General features: G+C 46.3%; 10 non-coding genes across 10 annotated transcripts; all 10 read left to right on the forward strand.

Moving 5' to 3' along the window:
- The first annotated feature begins 1534 nt into the window (after positions 1-1534).
- On the forward strand, positions 1535-1725 carry LOC130316212 (U2 spliceosomal RNA). Its single transcript, XR_008863568.1, has one exon. It is a non-coding gene; the product is annotated as a U2 spliceosomal RNA (small nuclear RNA).
- A 2096-nt stretch (positions 1726-3821) lies between these two features.
- LOC130316224 (U2 spliceosomal RNA) lies at positions 3822-4012 on the forward strand. Its single transcript, XR_008863579.1, has one exon. It is a non-coding gene; the product is annotated as a U2 spliceosomal RNA (small nuclear RNA).
- Positions 4013-6104: 2092 nt separating this feature from the next.
- Positions 6105-6295, forward strand: LOC130316236 (U2 spliceosomal RNA). Its single transcript, XR_008863590.1, has one exon. It is a non-coding gene; the product is annotated as a U2 spliceosomal RNA (small nuclear RNA).
- A 2074-nt stretch (positions 6296-8369) lies between these two features.
- On the forward strand, positions 8370-8560 carry LOC130316240 (U2 spliceosomal RNA). The gene has a single exon (XR_008863593.1). It is a non-coding gene; the product is annotated as a U2 spliceosomal RNA (small nuclear RNA).
- Positions 8561-10656: 2096 nt separating this feature from the next.
- Positions 10657-10847, forward strand: LOC130316241 (U2 spliceosomal RNA). Its single transcript, XR_008863594.1, has one exon. It is a non-coding gene; the product is annotated as a U2 spliceosomal RNA (small nuclear RNA).
- A 2091-nt stretch (positions 10848-12938) lies between these two features.
- LOC130316213 (U2 spliceosomal RNA) lies at positions 12939-13129 on the forward strand. The gene has a single exon (XR_008863569.1). It is a non-coding gene; the product is annotated as a U2 spliceosomal RNA (small nuclear RNA).
- A 2090-nt stretch (positions 13130-15219) lies between these two features.
- Positions 15220-15407, forward strand: LOC130316238 (U2 spliceosomal RNA). Its single transcript, XR_008863592.1, has one exon. It is a non-coding gene; the product is annotated as a U2 spliceosomal RNA (small nuclear RNA).
- Positions 15408-16100: 693 nt separating this feature from the next.
- On the forward strand, positions 16101-16289 carry LOC130316237 (U2 spliceosomal RNA). The gene has a single exon (XR_008863591.1). It is a non-coding gene; the product is annotated as a U2 spliceosomal RNA (small nuclear RNA).
- A 2101-nt stretch (positions 16290-18390) lies between these two features.
- LOC130316214 (U2 spliceosomal RNA) lies at positions 18391-18581 on the forward strand. Its single transcript, XR_008863570.1, has one exon. It is a non-coding gene; the product is annotated as a U2 spliceosomal RNA (small nuclear RNA).
- Positions 18582-20686: 2105 nt separating this feature from the next.
- On the forward strand, positions 20687-20877 carry LOC130316215 (U2 spliceosomal RNA). The gene has a single exon (XR_008863571.1). It is a non-coding gene; the product is annotated as a U2 spliceosomal RNA (small nuclear RNA).
- Positions 20878-21124: the final 247 nt, after the last annotated feature.

The raw sequence follows: 21124 nt of genomic DNA on the forward strand, positions 1-21124 counted from the left end.
AAATGCTTCCAGCCATCCATTGCACTAATGGATTGGTCATCAGCTGGCTGTCTATGTCCCGCATCAATATAGACCAAAGTACAGAGGGTTAGGCTATGCTATTGTGCACCTACCTGATGCATCAGAAGGTGCGAGGCCCTTGCTAAATTCTGTGCACAGACTTTGAGATCTATACTTTAGACTGTATCTAAACCTGCTCCAACATGGACTGACATTCTGGCCTACTTTCAGCCGATGCGACTTGTCTGTCGCTGAATAGTCGCTTTTTATGTATTCAGCACCTATGTATAATGTTGTAAAAATGCTCTAGAAGCTAAAGTCGCAGAAATGTCACACATATTTGGCCTGCAACTTTCTGTGCGACAAATTCAGACAGGAAAAATCAGTATAAATCCTTAGAAAATTATCCCCCAGTGTCTCCATCTGCTGGCGGTATTGAATAAGCATTGCTGCACTGATGGGGTATGCATTAGACGAAAAAAAAGAAGAAAAAGAAGAATAATACGCCCAGAAAAGAGGCGAAAAGGAGAAAAACGTAAAAAAACGTGAAAAAAAAGTAAGAGGAAGAGAAGGGAAAAAAAGGTGGAAATGGGTTTAAAAGTGATTTCGGCGGAGAATATATATATATATATATATATATATATATATATATATATATATACGCGCACACACACACATATATATAAACGTATTCTCCGTTGAGATATTGCAGCCGCTGCTGTGTCCAGGCCCAGGAGCCTTAGCACTGTGCTGTGATGTCACTCAATACCACTGACATCACTAGGTGTAAACAACATCTCTCCTTTGCTGTGTATGTGACTATGGAGCTGTTTGGTGATGTCGTCTATTATGGCCTTCATAGAAGCAACAGGAGATTGTTGCATCCATCTAGAACCCTCAGAACTACAGTGCTATGATGTCACTCACTTCCACAGGCCTTGCAGAGTGTAAACAACAACAACCCAGCTTTGTTGTGTATGTAACCATAGGGATTTGTGATGTCACCTAGAACCTTCACAGCAGCGACAGCTTTATGAGGAGCATCAGCACTGCTCTGCCTGAGCAGAACCATCACCGCCATAGGTTGTCAAATAACCCGGGTTTAACCCACACAGGTAAGTCCAATGGGGTGCAGGCATGTCCTCTATGCTTACAGCTTCCCGTGGGTGTTGGTTTGATACCGTTTGGGGACAGCCAAGGAGGCATCTGCAGGCAACAAAGGTAGGTGTGTGCTTGTGTGTGTGTTTCCTATGCAGATCCTAAGCCCAGTGTCACATGCAAGTAGGAGGAGTAAGAAGGGTTCCTGGCAAATCCGGGTTATGGATTGCATTTAAAAAGGCCCCGTGGGAGTGCAATGGGCCCCTGTCTTGCTGCTTAGCAATAATGGTATGGGTTTAGGTTCTGCTGTGTGTACTGGTGGTTGACTGCCCCCCAGCCCAGAGTGTGCATGGAAAATTGTCTGGCAGCCTCCCTGACAGCAAGCAGTGATAGTGCCCATGAAGGGCACCTTGTTGGGCCCGCCCCTTTCACGGTTATCGCTTCTCGGCCTTTTGGCTAAGATCAAGTGTAGTATCTGTTCTTATCAGTTTAATATCTGATACGTCCCCTATCTGGGGACCATATATTAAATGGATTTTTGAGAACGGGGGCCGATTTCGAAGCTTGCTTCCGTCGCCCTATGCATTGACCCGATATGGCAGTATCTTCGGGTACAGTGCACCACCCCCTTACAGGGTTAAAAAGAAAGATTCCTACTTTCATTGCTACCTGCTTGCTGGCTAGCCAGCTAGCCAGCCCTGTGGGCCTTGCTGCTGCTGCAGCCAAAAAACAAAAGGTGGTGCTGCTGCTGCTTCTGCTGCTTCTGCTTCTGCTTGTGTCTGGCCGCTGTTGGAGCGTCCAGGCACAGGACTTCTGCTGCTGCTGACTAAATGGCCTCCTTAATTGGATCATTTGAGTAGCCAGCACACCTGTGCAGGTAGGGCATGACATGATAGGCAGCTGCCTTGATAGCGGGTGGGTGCTGAATGTTCCTAATTGACAAAATAAGATTAATGCTTATGAAGAAATATAAAATCTCATCCCTTCCCCAATATCGCGCCACACCCCTACCCCTTAATTCCCTGGTTGAACTTGATGGACATATGTCTTTTTTCGACCGTACTAACTATGTAACTATGTAACATAACATGGGGGGGGGGGGGGGGTCTCCTGGCTGTTCACACAGGTGTGTCATTGCTGTACATTGACCATGCATTGCTTCTGTGGTATTGCAAAGGCAAAGACAAATGCTTCCAGCCATCCATTGCACTAATGGATTGGTCATCAGCTGGCTGTCTATGTCCCGCATCAATATAGACCAAAGTACAGAGGGTTAGGCTATGCTATTGTGCACCTACCTGATGCATCAGAAGGTGCGAGGCCCTTGCTAAATTCTGTGCACAGACTTTGAGATCTATACTTTAGACTGTATCTAAACCTGCTCCAACATGGACTGACATTCTGGCCTACTTTCAGCCGATGCGACTTGTCTGTCGCTGAACAGTCGCTTTTTATGTATTCAGCACCTATGTATAATGTTGTAAAAATGCTCTAGAAGCTAAAGTCGCAGAAATGTCACACATATTTGGCCTGCAACTTTCTGTGCGACAAATTCAGACAGGAAAAATCAGTATAAATCCTTAGAAAATTATCCCCCAGTGTCTCCATCTGCTGGCAGCATTGAATAAGCATTGCTGCACTGATGGGGTATGCATTAGACGAAAAAAAAGAAGAAAAAGAAGAATAATACGCCCAGAAAAGAGGCGAAAAGGAGAAAAACGTAAAGAAAACGTGAAAAAAAAGTAAGAGGAAGAGAAGGGAAAAAAAGGTGGAAATGGGTTTAAAAGTGATTTCGGCGGAGATATATATATATATATATATATATATATATATATATATATATATATATACGCGCACACACACACATATATATAAACGTATTCTCCGTTGAGATATTGCAGCCGCTGCTGTGTCCAGGCCCAGGAGCCTTAGCACTGTGCTGTGATGTCACTCAATACCACTGACATCACTAGGTGTAAACAACATCTCTCCTTTGCTGTGTATGTGACTATGGAGCTGTTTGGTGATGTCGTCTATTATGGCCTTCATAGAAGCAACAGGAGATTGTTGCATCCATCTAGAACCCTCAGAACTACAGTGCTATGATGTCACTCACTTCCACAGGCCTTGCAGAGTGTAAACAACAACAACCCAGCTTTGTTGTGTATGTAACCATAGGGATTTGTGATGTCACCTAGAACCTTCACAGCAGCGACAGCTTTATGAGGAGCATCAGCACTGCTCTGCCTGAGCAGAACCATCACCGCCATAGGTTGTCAAATAACCCGGGTTTAACCCACACAGGTAAGTCCAATGGGGTGCAGGCATGTCCTCTATGCTTACAGCTTCCCGTGGGTGTTGGTTTGATACCGTTTGGGGACAGCCAAGGAGGCATCTGCAGGCAACAAAGGTAGGTGTGTGCTTGTGTGTGTGTTTCCTATGCAGATCCTAAGCCCAGTGTCACATGCAAGTAGGAGGAGTAAGAAGGGTTCCTGGCAAATCCGGGTTATGGATTGCATTTAAAAAGGCCCCGTGGGAGTGCAATGGGCCCCTGTCTTGCTGCTTAGCAATAATGGTATGGGTTTAGGTTCTGCTGTGTGTACTGGTGGTTGACTGCCCCCCAGCCCAGAGTGTGCATGGAAAATTGTCTGGCAGCCTCCCTGACAGCAAGCAGTGATAGTGCCCATGAAGGGCACCTTGTTGGGCCCGCCCCTTTCACGGTTATCGCTTCTCGGCCTTTTGGCTAAGATCAAGTGTAGTATCTGTTCTTATCAGTTTAATATCTGATACGTCCCCTATCTGGGGACCATATATTAAATGGATTTTTGAGAACGGGGGCCGATTTCGAAGCTTGCTTCCGTCGCCCTATGCATTGACCCGATATGGCAGTATCTTCGGGTACAGTGCACCACCCCCTTACAGGGTTAAAAAGAAAGATTCCTACTTTCATTGCTACCTGCTTGCTGGCTAGCCAGCTAGCCAGCCCTGTGGGCCTTGCTGCTGCTGCAGCCAAAAAACAAAAGGTGGTGCTGCTGCTGCTTCTGCTGCTTCTGCTTCTGCTTGTGTCTGGCCGCTGTTGGAGCGTCCAGGCACAGGACTTCTGCTGCTGCTGACTAAATGGCCTCCTTAATTGGATCATTTGAGTAGCCAGCACACCTGTGCAGGTAGGGCATGACATGATAGGCAGCTGCCTTGATAGCGGGTGGGTGCTGAATGTTCCTAATTGACAAAATAAGATTAATGCTTATGAAGAAATATAAAATCTCATCCCTTCCCCAATATCGCGCCACACCCCTACCCCTTAATTCCCTGGTTGAACTTGATGGACATATGTCTTTTTTCGACCGTACTAACTATGTAACTATGTAACATAACATGGGGGGGGGGGGTCTCCTGGCTGTTCACACAGGTGTGTCATTGCTGTACATTGACCATGCATTGCTTCTGTGGTATTGCAAAGGCAAAGACAAATGCTTCCAGCCATCCATTGCACTAATGGATTGGTCATCAGCTGGCTGTCTATGTCCCGCATCAATATAGACCAAAGTACAGAGGGTTAGGCTATGCTATTGTGCACCTACCTGATGCATCAGAAGGTGCGAGGCCCTTGCTAAATTCTGTGCACAGACTTTGAGATCTATACTTTAGACTGTATCTAAACCTGCTCCAACATGGACTGACATTCTGGCCTACTTTCAGCCGATGCGACTTGTCTGTCGCTGAACAGTCGCTTTTTATGTATTCAGCACCTATGTATAATGTTGTAAAAATGCTCTAGAAGCTAAAGTCGCAGAAATGTCACACATATTTGGCCTGCAACTTTCTGTGCGACAAATTCAGACAGGAAAAATCAGTATAAATCCTTAGAAAATTATCCCCCAGTGTCTCCATCTGCTGGCGGTATTGAATAAGCATTGCTGCACTGATGGGGTATGCATTAGACGAAAAAAAAGAAGAAAAAGAAGAATAATACGCCCAGAAAAGAGGCGAAAAGGAGAAAAACGTAAAAAAACGTGAAAAAAAAGTAAGAGGAAGAGAAGGGAAAAAAAGGTGGAAATGGGTTTAAAAGTGATTTCGGCGGAGAATATATATATATATATATATATATATATATATATATATATATATATATACGCGCACACACACACATATATATAAACGTATTCTCCGTTGAGATTTTGCAGCCGCTGCTGTGTCCAGGCCCAGGAGCCTTAGCACTGTGCTGTGATGTCACTCAATACCACTGACATCACTAGGTGTAAACAACATCTCTCCTTTGCTGTGTATGTGACTATGGAGCTGTTTGGTGATGTCGTCTATTATGGCCTTCATAGAAGCAACAGGAGATTGTTGCATCCATCTAGAACCCTCAGAACTACAGTGCTATGATGTCACTCACTTCCACAGGCCTTGCAGAGTGTAAACAACAACAACCCAGCTTTGTTGTGTATGTAACCATAGGGATTTGTGATGTCACCTAGAACCTTCACAGCAGCGACAGCTTTATGAGGAGCATCAGCACTGCTCTGCCTGAGCAGAACCATCACCGCCATAGGTTGTCAAATAACCCGGGTTTAACCCACACAGGTAAGTCCAATGGGGTGCAGGCATGTCCTCTATGCTTACAGCTTCCCGTGGGTGTTGGTTTGATACCGTTTGGGGACAGCCAAGGAGGCATCTGCAGGCAACAAAGGTAGGTGTGTGCTTGTGTGTGTGTTTCCTATGCAGATCCTAAGCCCAGTGTCACATGCAAGTAGGAGGAGTAAGAAGGGTTCCTGGCAAATCCGGGTTATGGATTGCATTTAAAAAGGCCCCGTGGGAGTGCAATGGGCCCCTGTCTTGCTGCTTAGCAATAATGGTATGGGTTTAGGTTCTGCTGTGTGTACTGGTGGTTGACTGCCCCCCAGCCCAGAGTGTGCATGGAAAATTGTCTGGCAGCCTCCCTGACAGCAAGCAGTGATAGTGCCCATGAAGGGCACCTTGTTGGGCCCGCCCCTTTCACGGTTATCGCTTCTCGGCCTTTTGGCTAAGATCAAGTGTAGTATCTGTTCTTATCAGTTTAATATCTGATACGTCCCCTATCTGGGGACCATATATTAAATGGATTTTTGAGAACGGGGGCCGATTTCGAAGCTTGCTTCCGTCGCCCTATGCATTGACCCGATATGGCAGTATCTTCGGGTACAGTGCACCACCCCCTTACAGGGTTAAAAAGAAAGATTCCTACTTTCATTGCTACCTGCTTGCTGGCTAGCCAGCTAGCCAGCCCTGTGGGCCTTGCTGCTGCTGCAGCCAAAAAACAAAAGGTGGTGCTTCTGCTGCTTCTGCTTCTGCTTGTGTCTGGCCGCTGTTGGAGCGTCCAGGCACAGGACTTCTGCTGCTGCTGACTAAATGGCCTCCTTAATTGGATCATTTGAGTAGCCAGCACACCTGTGCAGGTAGGGCATGACATGATAGGCAGCTGCCTTGATAGCGGGTGGGTGCTGAATGTTCCTAATTGACAAAATAAGATTAATGCTTATGAAGAAATATAAAATCTCATCCCTTCCCCAATTTCGCGCCACACCCCTACCCCTTAATTCCCTGGTTGAACTTGATGGACATATGTCTTTTTTCGACCGTACTAACTATGTAACTATGTAACATAACATGGGGGGGGGGGGGTCTCCTGGCTGTTCACACAGGTGTGTCATTGCTGTACATTGACCATGCATTGCTTCTGTGGTATTGCAAAGGCAAAGACAAATGCTTCCAGCCATCCATTGCACTAATGGATTGGTCATCAGCTGGCTGTCTATGTCCCGCATCAATATAGACCAAAGTACAGAGGGTTAGGCTATGCTATTGTGCACCTACCTGATGCATCAGAAGGTGCGAGGCCCTTGCTAAATTCTGTGCACAGACTTTGAGATCTATACTTTAGACTGTATCTAAACCTGCTCCAACATGGACTGACATTCTGGCCTACTTTCAGCCGATGCGACTTGTCTGTCGCTGAACAGTCGCTTTTTATGTATTCAGCACCTATGTATAATGTTGTAAAAATGCTCTAGAAGCTAAAGTCGCAGAAATGTCACACATATTTGGCCTGCAACTTTCTGTGCGACAAATTCAGACAGGAAAAATCAGTATAAATCCTTAGAAAATTATCCCCCAGTGTCTCCATCTGCTGGCGGTATTGAATAAGCATTGCTGCACTGATGGGGTATGCATTAGACGAAAAAAAAGAAGAAAAAGAAGAATAATACGCCCAGAAAAGAGGCGAAAAGGAGAAAAACGTAAAAAAACGTGAAAAAAAAGTAAGAGGAAGAGAAGGGAAAAAAAGGTGGAAATGGGTTTAAAAGTGATTTCGGCGGAGAATATATATATATATATATATATATATATATATATATATACACGCACACACACACATATATATAAACGTATTCTCCGTTGAGATATTGCAGCCGCTGCTGTGTCCAGGCCCAGGAGCCTTAGCACTGTGCTGTGATGTCACTCAATACCACTGACATCACTAGGTGTAAACAACATCTCTCCTTTGCTGTGTATGTGACTATGGAGCTGTTTGGTGATGTCGTCTATTATGGCCTTCATAGAAGCAACAGGAGATTGTTGCATCCATCTAGAACCCTCAGAACTACAGTGCTATGATGTCACTCACTTCCACAGGCCTTGCAGAGTGTAAACAACAACAACCCAGCTTTGTTGTGTATGTAACCATAGGGATTTGTGATGTCACCTAGAACCTTCACAGCAGCGACAGCTTTATGAGGAGCATCAGCACTGCTCTGCCTGAGCAGAACCATCACCGCCATAGGTTGTCAAATAACCCGGGTTTAACCCACACAGGTAAGTCCAATGGGGTGCAGGCATGTCCTCTATGCTTACAGCTTCCCGTGGGTGTTGGTTTGATACCGTTTGGGGACAGCCAAGGAGGCATCTGCAGGCAACAAAGGTAGGTGTGTGCTTGTGTGTGTGTTTCCTATGCAGATCCTAAGCCCAGTGTCACATGCAAGTAGGAGGAGTAAGAAGGGTTCCTGGCAAATCCGGGTTATGGATTGCATTTAAAAAGGCCCCGTGGGAGTGCAATGGGCCCCTGTCTTGCTGCTTAGCAATAATGGTATGGGTTTAGGTTCTGCTGTGTGTACTGGTGGTTGACTGCCCCCCAGCCCAGAGTGTGCATGGAAAATTGTCTGGCAGCCTCCCTGACAGCAAGCAGTGATAGTGCCCATGAAGGGCACCTTGTTGGGCCCGCCCCTTTCACGGTTATCGCTTCTCGGCCTTTTGGCTAAGATCAAGTGTAGTATCTGTTCTTATCAGTTTAATATCTGATACGTCCCCTATCTGGGGACCATATATTAAATGGATTTTTGAGAACGGGGGCCGATTTCGAAGCTTGCTTCCGTCGCCCTATGCATTGACCCGATATGGCAGTATCTTCGGGTACAGTGCACCACCCCCTTACAGGGTTAAAAAGAAAGATTCCTACTTTCATTGCTACCTGCTTGCTGGCTAGCCAGCTAGCCAGCCCTGTGGGCCTTGCTGCTGCTGCAGCCAAAAAACAAAAGGTGGTGCTGCTGCTGCTTCTGCTGCTTCTGCTTCTGCTTGTGTCTGGCCGCTGTTGGAGCGTCCAGGCACAGGACTTCTGCTGCTGCTGACTAAATGGCCTCCTTAATTGGATCATTTGAGTAGCCAGCACACCTGTGCAGGTAGGGCATGACATGATAGGCAGCTGCCTTGATAGCGGGTGGGTGCTGAATGTTCCTAATTGACAAAATAAGATTAATGCTTATGAAGAAATATAAAATCTCATCCCTTCCCCAATATCGCGCCACACCCCTACCCCTTAATTCCCTGGTTGAACTTGATGGACATATGTCTTTTTTCGACCGTACTAACTATGTAACTATGTAACATAACATGGGGGGGGGGGGGGGGGTCTCCTGGCTGTTCACACAGGTGTGTCATTGCTGTACATTGACCATGCATTGCTTCTGTGGTATTGCAAAGGCAAAGACAAATGCTTCCAGCCATCCATTGCACTAATGGATTGGTCATCAGCTGGCTGTCTATGTCCCGCATCAATATAGACCAAAGTACAGAGGGTTAGGCTATGCTATTGTGCACCTACCTGATGCATCAGAAGGTGCGAGGCCCTTGCTAAATTCTGTGCACAGAATTTGAGATCTATACTTTAGACTGTATCTAAACCTGCTCCAACATGGACTGACATTCTGGCCTACTTTCAGCCGATGCGACTTGTCTGTCGCTGAACAGTCGCTTTTTATGTATTCAGCACCTATGTATAATGTTGTAAAAATGCTCTAGAAGCTAAAGTCGCAGAAATGTCACACATATTTGGCCTGCAACTTTCTGTGCGACAAATTCAGACAGGAAAAATCAGTATAAATCCTTAGAAAATTATCCCCCAGTGTCTCCATCTGCTGGCGGTATTGAATAAGCATTGCTGCACTGATGGGGTATGCATTAGACGAAAAAAAAGAAGAAAAAGAAGAATAATACGCCCAGAAAAGAGGCGAAAAGGAGAAAAACGTAAAAAAACGTGAAAAAAAAGTAAGAGGAAGAGAAGGGAAAAAAAGGTGGAAATGGGTTTAAAAGTGATTTTGGCGGAGAAATATATATATATATATATATATATATATATATATATATATATATATACGCGCACACACACACATATATATAAACGTATTCTCCGTTGAGATATTGCAGCCGCTGCTGTGTCCAGGCCCAGGAGCCTTAGCACTGTGCTGTGATGTCACTCAATACCACTGACATCACTAGGTGTAAACAACATCTCTCCTTTGCTGTGTATGTGACTATGGAGCTGTTTGGTGATGTCGTCTATTATGGCCTTCATAGAAGCAACAGGAGATTGTTGCATCCATCTAGAACCCTCAGAACTACAGTGCTATGATGTCACTCACTTCCACAGGCCTTGCAGAGTGTAAACAACAACAACCCAGCTTTGTTGTGTATGTAACCATAGGGATTTGTGATGTCAACTAGAACCTTCACAGCAGCGACAGCTTTATGAGGAGCATCAGCACTGCTCTGCCTGAGCAGAACCATCACCGCCATAGGTTGTCAAATAACCCGGGTTTAACCCACACAGGTAAGTCCAATGGGGTGCAGGCATGTCCTCTATGCTTACAGCTTCCCGTGGGTGTTGGTTTGATACCGTTTGGGGACAGCCAAGGAGGCATCTGCAGGCAACAAAGGTAGGTGTGTGCTTGTGTGTGTGTTTCCTATGCAGATCCTAAGCCCAGTGTCACATGCAAGTAGGAGGAGTAAGAAGGGTTCCTGGCAAATCCGGGTTATGGATTGCATTTAAAAAGGCCCCGTGGGAGTGCAATGAGCCCCTGTCTTGCTGCTTAGCAATAATGGTATGGGTTTAGGTTCTGCTGTGTGTACTGGTGGTTGACTGCCCCCCAGCCCAGAGTGTGCATGGAAAATTGTCTGGCAGCCTCCCTGACAGCAAGCAGTGATAGTGCCCATGAAGGGCACCTTGTTGGGCCCGCCCCTTTCACGGTTATCGCTTCTCGGCCTTTTGGCTAAGATCAAGTGTAGTATCTGTTCTTATCAGTTTAATATCTGATACGTCCCCTATCTGGGGACCATATATTAAATGGATTTTTGAGAACGGGGGCCGATTTCGAAGCTTGCTTCCGTCGCCCTATGCATTGACCCGATATGGCAGTATCTTCGGGTACAGTGCACCACCCCCTTACAGGGTTAAAAAGAAAGATTCCTACTTTCATTGCTACCTGCTTGCTGGCTAGCCAGCTAGCCAGCCCTGTGGGCCTTGCTGCTGCTGCAGCCAAAAAACAAAAGGTGGTGCTGCTGCTGCTTCTGCTGCTTCTGCTTCTGCTTGTGTCTGGCCGCTGTTGGAGCGTCCAGGCACAGGACTTCTGCTGCTGCTGACTAAATGGCCTCCTTAATTGGATCATTTGAGTAGCCAGCACACCTGTGCAGGTAGGGCATGACATGATAGGCAGCTGCCTTGATAGCGGGTGGGTGCTGAATGTTCCTAATTGACAAAATAAGATTAATGCTTATGAAGAAATATAAAATCTCATCCCTTCCCCAATATCGCGCCACACCCCTACCCCTTAATTCCCTGGTTGAACTTGATGGACATATGTCTTTTTTCGACCGTACTAACTATGTAACTATGTAACATAACATGGGGGGGGGGGGGTCTCCTGGCTGTTCACACAGGTGTGTCATTGCTGTACATTGACCATGCATTGCTTCTGTGGTATTGCAAAGGCAAAGACAAATGCTTCCAGCCATCCATTGCACTAATGGATTGGTCATCAGCTGGCTGTCTATGTCCCGCATCAATATAGACCAAAGTACAGAGGGTTAGGCTATGCTATTGTGCACCTACCTGATGCATCAGAAGGTGCGAGGCCCTTGCTAAATTCTGTGCACAGACTTTGAGATCTATACTTTAGACTGTATCTAAACCTGCTCCAACATGGACTGACATTCTGGCCTACTTTCAGCCGATGCGACTTGTCTGTCGCTGAACAGTCGCTTTTTATGTATTCAGCACCTATGTATAATGTTGTAAAAATGCTCTAGAAGCTAAAGTCGCAGAAATGTCACACATATTTGGCCTGCAACTTTCTGTGCGACAAATTCAGACAGGAAAAATCAGTATAAATCCTTAGAAAATTATCCCCCAGTGTCTCCATCTGCTGGCGGTATTGAATAAGCATTGCTGCACTGATGGGGTATGCATTAGACGAAAAAAAAGAAGAAAAAGAAGAATAATACGCCCAGAAAAGAGGCGAAAAGGAGAAAAACTTAAAAAAACGTGAAAAAAAAGTAAGAGGAAGAGAAGGGAAAAAAAGGTGGAAATGGGTTTAAAAGTGATTTCGGCGGAGAAATATATATATATATATATATATATATATATATATATATATATATATACGCGCACACACACACATATATATAAACTTATTCTCCGTTGAGATATTGCAGCCGCTGCTGTGTCCAGGCCCAGGAGCCTTAGCACTGTGCTGTGATGTCACTCAATACCACTGACATCACTAGGTGTAAACAACATCTCTCCTTGCTGTGTATGTGACTATGGAGCTGTTTGGTGATGTCGTCTATTATGGCCTTCATAGAAGCAACAGGAGATTGTTGCATCCATCTAGAACCCTCAGAACTACAGTGCTATGATGTCACTCACTTCCACAGGCCTTGCAGAGTGTAAACAACAACAACCCAGCTTTGTTGTGTATGTAACCATAGGGATTTGTGATGTCACCTAGAACCTTCACAGCAGCGACAGCTTTATGAGGAGCATCAGCACTGCTCTGCCTGAGCAGAACCATCACCGCCATAGGTTGTCAAATAACCCGGGTTTAACCCACACAGGTAAGTCCAATGGGGTGCAGGCATGTCCTCTATGCTTACAGCTTCCCGTGGGTGTTGGTTTGATACCGTTTGGGGACAGCCAAGGAGGCATCTGCAGGCAACAAAGGTAGGTGTGTGCTTGTGTGTGTGTTTCCTATGCAGATCCTAAGCCCAGTGTCACATGCAAGTAGGAGGAGTAAGAAGGGTTCCTGGCAAATCCGGGTTATGGATTGCATTTAAAAAGGCCCCGTGGGAGTGCAATGGGCCCCTGTCTTGCTGCTTAGCAATAATGGTATGGGTTTAGGTTCTGCTGTGTGTACTGGTGGTTGACTGCCCCCCAGCCCAGAGTGTGCATGGAAAATTGTCTGGCAGCCTCCCTGACAGCAGGCAGTGATAGTGCCCATGAAGGGCACCTTGTTGGGCCCGCCCCTTTCACGGTTATCGCTTCTCGGCCTTTTGGCTAAGATCAAGTGTAGTATCTGTTCTTATCAGTTTAATATCTGATACGTCCCCTATCTGGGGACCATATATTAAATGGATTTTTGAGAACGGGGGCCGATTTCGAAGCTTGCTTCCGTCGCCCTATGCATTGACCCGATATGGCAGTATCTTCGGGTACAGTGCACCACCCCCTTACAGGGTTAAAAAGAAAGATTCCTACTTTCATTGCTACCTGCTTGCTGGCTAGCCAGCTAGCCAGCCCTGTGGGCCTTGCTGCTGCTGCAGCCAAAAAACAAAAGGTGGTGCTGCTGCTGCTTCTGCTGCTTCTGCTTCTGCTTGTGTCTGGCCGCTGTTGGAGCGTCCAGGCACAGGACTTCTGCTGCTGCTGACTAAATGGCCTCCTTAATTGGATCATTTTAGTAGCCAGCACACCTGTGCAGGTAGGGCATGACATGATAGGCAGCTGCCTTGATAGCGGGTGGGTGCTGAATGTTCCTAATTGACAAAATAAGATTAATGCTTATGAAGAAATATAAAATCTCATCCCTTCCCCAATATCGCGCCACACCCCTACCCCTTAATTCCCTGGTTGAACTTGATGGACATATGTCTTTTTTCGACCGTACTAACTATGTAACTATGTAACATAACATGGGGGGGGGGGTCTCCTGGCTGTTCACACAGGTGTGTCATTGCTGTACATTGACCATGCATTGCTTCTGTGGTATTGCAAAGGCAAAGACAAATGCTTCCAGCCATCCATTGCACTAATGGATTGGTCATCAGCTGGCTGTCTATGTCCCGCATCAATATAGACCAAAGTACAGAGGGTTAGGCTATGCTATTGTGCACCTACCTGATGCATCAGAAGGTGCGAGGCCCTTGCTAAATTCTGTGCACAGACTTTGAGATCTATACTTTAGACTGTATCTAAACCTGCTCCAACATGGACTGACATTCTGGCCTACTTTCAGCCGATGCGACTTGTCTGTCGCTGAACAGTCGCTTTTTATGTATTCAGCACCTATGTATAATGTTGTAAAAATGCTCTAGAAGCTAAAGTCGCAGAAATGTCACACATATTTGGCCTGCAACTTTCTGTGCGACAAATTCAGACAGGAAAAATCAGTATAAATCCTTAGAAAATTATCCCCCAGTGTCTCCATCTGCTGGCGGTATTGAATAAGCATTGCTGCACTGATGGGGTATGCATTAGACAAAAAAAAAGAAGAAAAAGAAGAATAATACGCCCAGAAAAGAGGCGAAAAGGAGAAAAACGTAAAAAAACGTGAAAAAAAAGTAAGAGGAAGAGAAGGGAAAAAAAGGTGGAAATGGGTTTAAAAGTGATTTCGGCGGAGAAATATATATATATATATATATATATATATATATATATATATATATACGCGCACACACACACATATATATAAACGTATTCTCCGTTGAGATATTGCAGCCGCTGCTGTGTCCAGGCCCAGGAGCCTTAGCACTGTGCTGTGATGTCACTCAATACCACTGACATCACTAGGTGTAAACAACATCTCTCCTTTGCTGTGTATGTGACTATGGAGCTGTTTGGTGATGTCGTCTATTATGGCCTTCATAGAAGCAACAGGAGATTGTTGCATCCATCTAGAACCCTCAGAACTACAGTGCTATGATGTCACTCACTTCCACAGGCCTTGCAGAGTGTAAACAACAACAACCCAGCTTTGTTGTGTATGTAACCATAGGGATTTGTGATGTCACCTAGAACCTTCACAGCAGCGACAGCTTTATGAGGAGCATCAGCACTGCTCTGCCTGAGCAGAACCATCACCGCCATAGGTTGTCAAATAACCCGGGTTTAACCCACACAGGTAAGTCCAATGGGGTGCAGGCATGTCCTCTATGCTTACAGCTTCCCGTGGGTGTTGGTTTGATACCGTTTGGGGACAGCCAAGGAGGCATCTGCAGGCAACAAAGGTAGGTGTGTGCTTGTGTGTGTGTGTTTCCTATGCAGATCCTAAGCCCAGTGTCACATGCAAGTAGGAGGAGTAAGAAGGGTTCCTGGCAAATCCGGGTTATGGATTGCATTTAAAAAGGCCCCGTGGGAGTGCAATGGGCCCCTGTCTTGCTGCTTAGCAATAATGGTATGGGTTTAGGTTCTGCTGTGTGTACTGGTGGTTGACTGCCCCCCAGCCCAGAGTGTGCATGGAAAATTGTCTGGCAGCCTCCCTGACAGCAAGCAGTGATAGTGCCCATGAAGGGCACCTTGTTGGGCCCGCCCCTTTCACGGTTATCGCTTCTCGGCCTTTTGGCTAAGATCAAGTGTAGTATCTGTTCTTATCAGTTTTTCATGCCGGTGTACAGTAACGCCGGTATGGGGCTGGTGGGGATGGGTGCTGCATGGAGGATGCAGGTGTACCAGGGCTTTCCGGGGCTGGTTCTGAGGAATCAGCTCGACGGCTGCCCCGATGTGACCTGTTCCCTCCGGGTCTCGCCATGAGGCTGAGAGGGTCTAGAGCCGAGGTACTTTTGTGCCTCGGGGAGTGGTGACCCCGAGGTGCCGAAACTCACTGGGAGGATAGACTCACTGAGTTGAAGCACGGGCACCATAATCTCTTCACCTTGTGGCACTCACCTCTTGATTCCCGGCCTTCTGGCTAGGATCAGAGAAATTTTTATAGATCCGGCCGGATGTCCGGGCAGTATATCTGCACACATTCACTTATTTATTTCTTTTTTGTCTCACTGTGTCACTTTTTGCGTGTTGTGTGTTCACAGGATTTGTCAGGATGCGGTAGCCCTTCTGGGTGTCCCTCCTGGCGGTCTAGGGGAGGTGTGTGTGGCCATTAGGTTCCGCACCTCCCTGCAAACACCCCGGGTACTCCTGCTTTGGCAGGGTACCTACCGTAATCGGCTCTGCGGGCAGATACCTTGGCTAACGCCAAGGGGGATGCCGGGAGCATTTGTGGTCCCCTAGTAGCTTCGGCGAAAAGGGACATCGAACCTGGAACCTCGCAGGTACCTTTTGGTCCGGAGGCGAAGGGTAAGGTTTGTTGGGGGGCCTCTCTCCTATCGGAGAAGGGCTTGCGATAGACCGCATCCTTTGTGCACGTTTTTTTAGTGTAACACGTTTGCACTTTTTCTTGCACTTTGGGTGAATCGAAAGCACGTTCCTCGGCTTTAGATAAAAAAAAAAAAAAAAAAAAAAATCTGTTCTTATCAGTTTAATATCTGATACGTCCCCTATCTGGGGACCATATATTAAATGGATTTTTGAGAACGGGGGCCGATTTCGAAGCTTGCTTCCGTCGCCCTATGCATTGACCCGATATGGCAGTATCTTCGGGTACAGTGCACCACCCCCTTACAGGGTTAAAAAGAAAGATTCCTACTTTCATTGCTACCTGCTTGCTGGCTAGCCAGCTAGCCAGCCCTGTGGGCCTTGCTGCTGCTGCAGCCAAAAAACAAAAGGTGGTGCTGCTGCTGCTTCTGCTGCTTCTGCTTCTGCTTGTGTCTGGCCGCTGTTGGAGCGTCCAGGCACAGGACTTCTGCTGCTGCTGACTAAATGGCCTCCTTAATTGGATCATTTGAGTAGCCAGCACACCTGTGCAGGTAGGGCATGACATGATAGGCAGCTGCCTTGATAGCGGGTGGGTGCTGAATGTTCCTGATTGACAAAATAAGATTAATGCTTATGAAGAAATATAAAATCTCATCCCTTCCCCAATATCGCGCCACACCCCTACCCCTTAATTCCCTGGTTGAACTTGATGGACATATGTCTTTTTTCGACCGTACTAACTATGTAACTATGTAACATAACATGGGGGGGGGGGGGGTCTCCTGGCTGTTCACACAGGTGTGTCATTGCTGTACATTGACCATGCATTGCTTCTGTGGTATTGCAAAGGCAAAGACAAATGCTTCCAGCCATCCATTGCACTAATGGATTGGTCATCAGCTGGCTGTCTATGTCCCGCATCAATATAGACCAAAGTACAGAGGGTTAGGCTATGCTATTGTGCACCTACCTGATGCATCAGAAGGTGCGAGGCCCTTGCTAAATTCTGTGCACAGACTTTGAGATCTATAATTTAGACTGTATCTAAACCTGCTCCAACATGGACTGACATTCTGGCCTACTTTCAGCCGATGCGACTTGTCTGTCGCTGAACAGTCGCTTTTTATGTATTCAGCACCTATGTATAATGTTGTAAAAATGCTCTAGAAGCTAAAGTCGCAGAAATGTCACACATATTTGGCCTGCAACTTTCTGTGCGACAAATTCAGACAGGAAAAATCAGTATAAATCCTTAGAAAATTATCCCCCAGTGTCTCCATCTGCTGGCGGTATTGAATAAGCATTGCTGCACTGATGGGGTATGCATTAGACGAAAAAAAAGAAGAAAAAGAAGAATAATACGCCCAGAAAAGAGGCGAAAAGGAGAAAAACGTAAAAAAACGTGAAAAAAAAGTAAGAGGAAGAGAAGGGAAAAAAAGGTGGAAATGGGTTTAAAAGTGATTTCGGCGGAGAAATATATATATATATATATATATATATATATATATATATATATATATATATATATACGCGCACACACACACATATATATAAACGTATTCTCCGTTGAGATATTGCAGCCGCTGCTGTGTCCAGGCCCAGGAGCCTTAGCGCTGTGCTGTGATGTCACTCAATACCACTGACATCACTAGGTGTAAACAACATCTCTCCTTTGCTGTGTATGTGACTATGGAGCTGTTTGGTGATGTCGTCTATTATGGCCTTCATAGAAGCAACAGGAGATTGTTGCATCCATCTAGAACCCTCAGAACTACAGTGCTATGATGTCACTCACTTCCACAGGCCTTGCAGAGTGTAAACAACAACAACCCAGCTTTGTTGTGTATGTAACCATAGGGATTTGTGATGTCACCTAGAACCTTCACAGCAGCGACAGCTTTATGAGGAGCATCAGCACTGCTCTGCCTGAGCAGAACCATCACCGCCATAGGTTGTCAAATAACCCGGGTTTAACCCACACAGGTAAGTCCAATGGGGTGCAGGCATGTCCTCTATGCTTACAGCTTCCCGTGGGTGTTGGTTTGATACCGTTTGGGGACAGCCAAGGAGGCATCTGCAGGCAACAAAGGTAGGTGTGTGCTTGTGTGTGTGTTTCCTATGCAGATCCTAAGCCCAGTGTCACATGCAAGTAGGAGGAGTAAGAAGGGTTCCTGGCAAATCCGGGTTATGGATTGCATTTAAAAAGGCCCCGTGGGAGTGCAATGGGCCCCTGTCTTGCTGCTTAGCAATAATGGTATGGGTTTAGGTTCTGCTGTGTGTACTGGTGGTTGACTGCCCCCCAGCCCAGAGTGTGCATGGAAAATTGTCTGGCAGCCTCCCTGACAGCAAGCAGTGATAGTGCCCATGAAGGGCACCTTGTTGGGCCCGCCCCTTTCACGGTTATCGCTTCTCGGCCTTTTGGCTAAGATCAAGTGTAGTATCTGTTCTTATCAGTTTAATATCTGATACGTCCCCTATCTGGGGACCATATATTAAATGGATTTTTGAGAACGGGGGCCGATTTCGAAGCTTGCTTCCGTCGCCCTATGCATTGACCCGATATGGCAGTATCTTCGGGTACAGTGCACCACCCCCTTACAGGGTTAAAAAGAAAGATTCCTACTTTCATTGCTACCTGCTTGCTGGCTAGCCAGCTAGTCAGCCCTGTGGGCCTTGCTGCTGCTGCAGCCAAAAAACAAAAGGTGGTGCTGCTGCTGCTTCTGCTGCTTCTGCTTCTGCTTGTGTCTGGCCGCTGTTGGAGCGTCCAGGCACAGGACTTCTGCTGCTGCTGACTAAACGGCCTCCTTAATTGGATCATTTGAGTAGCCAGCACACCTGTGCAGGTAGGGCATGACATGATAGGCAGCTGCCTTGATAGCGGGTGGGTGCTGAATGTTCCTAATTGACAAAATAAGATTAATGCTTATGAAGAAATATAAAATCTCATCCCTTCCCCAATATCGCGCCACACCCCTACCCCTTAATTCCCTGGTTGAACTTGATGGACATATGTCTTTTTTCGACCGTACTAACTATGTAACTATGTAACATAACATGGGGGGGGGGGGGGTGGGGGGGGTGTCTCCTGGCTGTTCACACAGGTGTGTCATTGCTGTACATTGACCATGCATTGCTTCTGTGGTATTGCAAAGGCAAAGACAAATGCTTCCAGCCATCCATTGCACTAATGGATTGGTCATCAGCTGGCTGTCTATGTCCCGCATCAATATAGACCAAAGTACAGAGGGTTAGGCTATGCTATTGTGCACCTACCTGATGCATCAGAAGGTGCGAGGCCCTTGCTAAATTCTGTGCACAGACTTTGAGATCTATACTTTAGACTGTATCTAAACCTGCTCCAACATGGACTGACATTCTGGCCTACTTTCAGCCGATGCGACTTGTCTGTCGCTGAACAGTCGCTTTTTATGTATTCAGCACCTATGTATAATGTTGTAAAAATGCTCTAGAAGCTAAAGTCGCAGAAATGTCACACATATTTGGCCTGCAACTTTCTGTGCGACAAATTCAGACAGGAAAAATCAGTATAAATCCTTAGAAAATTATCCCCCAGTGTCTCCATCTGCTGGCGGTATTGAATAAGCATTGCTGCACTGATGGGGTATGCATTAGACGAAAAAAAAGAAGAAAAAGAAGAATAATACGCCCAGAAAAGAGGCGAAAAGGAGAAAAACGTAAAAAAACGTGAAAAAAAAGTAAGAGGAAGAGAAGGGAAAGAAAGGTGGAAATGGGTTTAAAAGTGATTTAGGCGGAGAAATATTATATATATATATATATATATATATATATATATATATATATATACGCGCACACACACACATATATATAAACGTATTCTCCGTTGAGATATTGCAGCCGCTGCTGTGTCCAGGCCCAGGAGCCTTAGCACTGTGCTGTGATGTCACTCAATACCACTGACATCACTAGGTGTAAACAACATCTCTCCTTTGCTGTGTATGTGACTATGGAGCTGTTTGGTGATGTCGTCTATTATGGCCTTCATAGAAGCAACAGGAGATTGTTGCATCCATCTAGAACCCTCAGAACTACAGTGCTATGATGTCACTCACTTCCACAGGCCTTGCAGAGTGTAAACAACAACAACCCAGCTTTGTTGTGTATGTAACCATAGGGATTTGTGATGTCACCTAGAACCTTCACAGCAGCGACAGCTTTATGAGGAGCATCAGCACTGCTCTGCCTGAGCAGAACCATCACCGCCATAGGTTGTCAAATAACCCGGGTTTAACCCACACAGGTAAGTCCAATGGGGTGCAGGCATGTCCTCTATGCTTACAGCTTCCCGTGGGTGTTGGTTTGATACCGTTTGGGGACAGCCAAGGAGGCATCTGCAGGCAACAAAGGTAGGTGTGTGCTTGTGTGTGTGTTTCCTATGCAGATCCTAAGCCCAGTGTCACATGCAAGTAGGAGGAGTAAGAAGGGTTCCTGGCAAATCCGGGTTATGGATTGCATTTAAAAAGGCCCCGTGGGAGTGCAATGGGCCCCTGTCTTGCTGCTTAGCAATAATGGTATGGGTTTAGGTTCTGCTGTGTGTACTGGTGGTTGACTGCCCCCCAGCCCAGAGTGTGCATGGAAAATTGTCTGGCAGCCTCCCTGACAGCAAGCAGTGATAGTGCCCATGAAGGGCACCTTGTTGGGCCCGCCCCTTTCACGGTTATCGCTTCTCGGCCTTTTGGCTAAGATCAAGTGTAGTATCTGTTCTTATCAGTTTAATATCTGATACGTCCCCTATCTGGGGACCATATATTAAATGGATTTTTGAGAACGGGGGCCGATTTCGAAGCTTGCTTCCGTCGCCCTATGCATTGACCCGATATGGCAGTATCTTCGGGTACAGTGCACCACCCCCTTACAGGGTTAAAAAGAAAGATTCCTACTTTCATTGCTACCTGCTTGCTGGCTAGCCAGCTAGCCAGCCCTGTGGGCCTTGCTGCTGCTGCAGCCAAAAAACAAAAGGTGGTGCTGCTTCTGCTGCTTCTGCTGCTTCTGCTTCTGCTTGTGTCTGGCCGCTGTTGGAGCGTCCAGGCACAGGACTTCTGCTGCTGCTGACTAAATGGCCTCCTTAATTGGATCATTTGAGTAGCCAGCACACCT

Source organism: Hyla sarda, unplaced genomic scaffold (assembly GCF_029499605.1).
Source record: "Hyla sarda isolate aHylSar1 unplaced genomic scaffold, aHylSar1.hap1 scaffold_1927, whole genome shotgun sequence".
In the NCBI taxonomy this organism is placed as follows: domain Eukaryota; kingdom Metazoa; phylum Chordata; class Amphibia; order Anura; family Hylidae; genus Hyla; species Hyla sarda.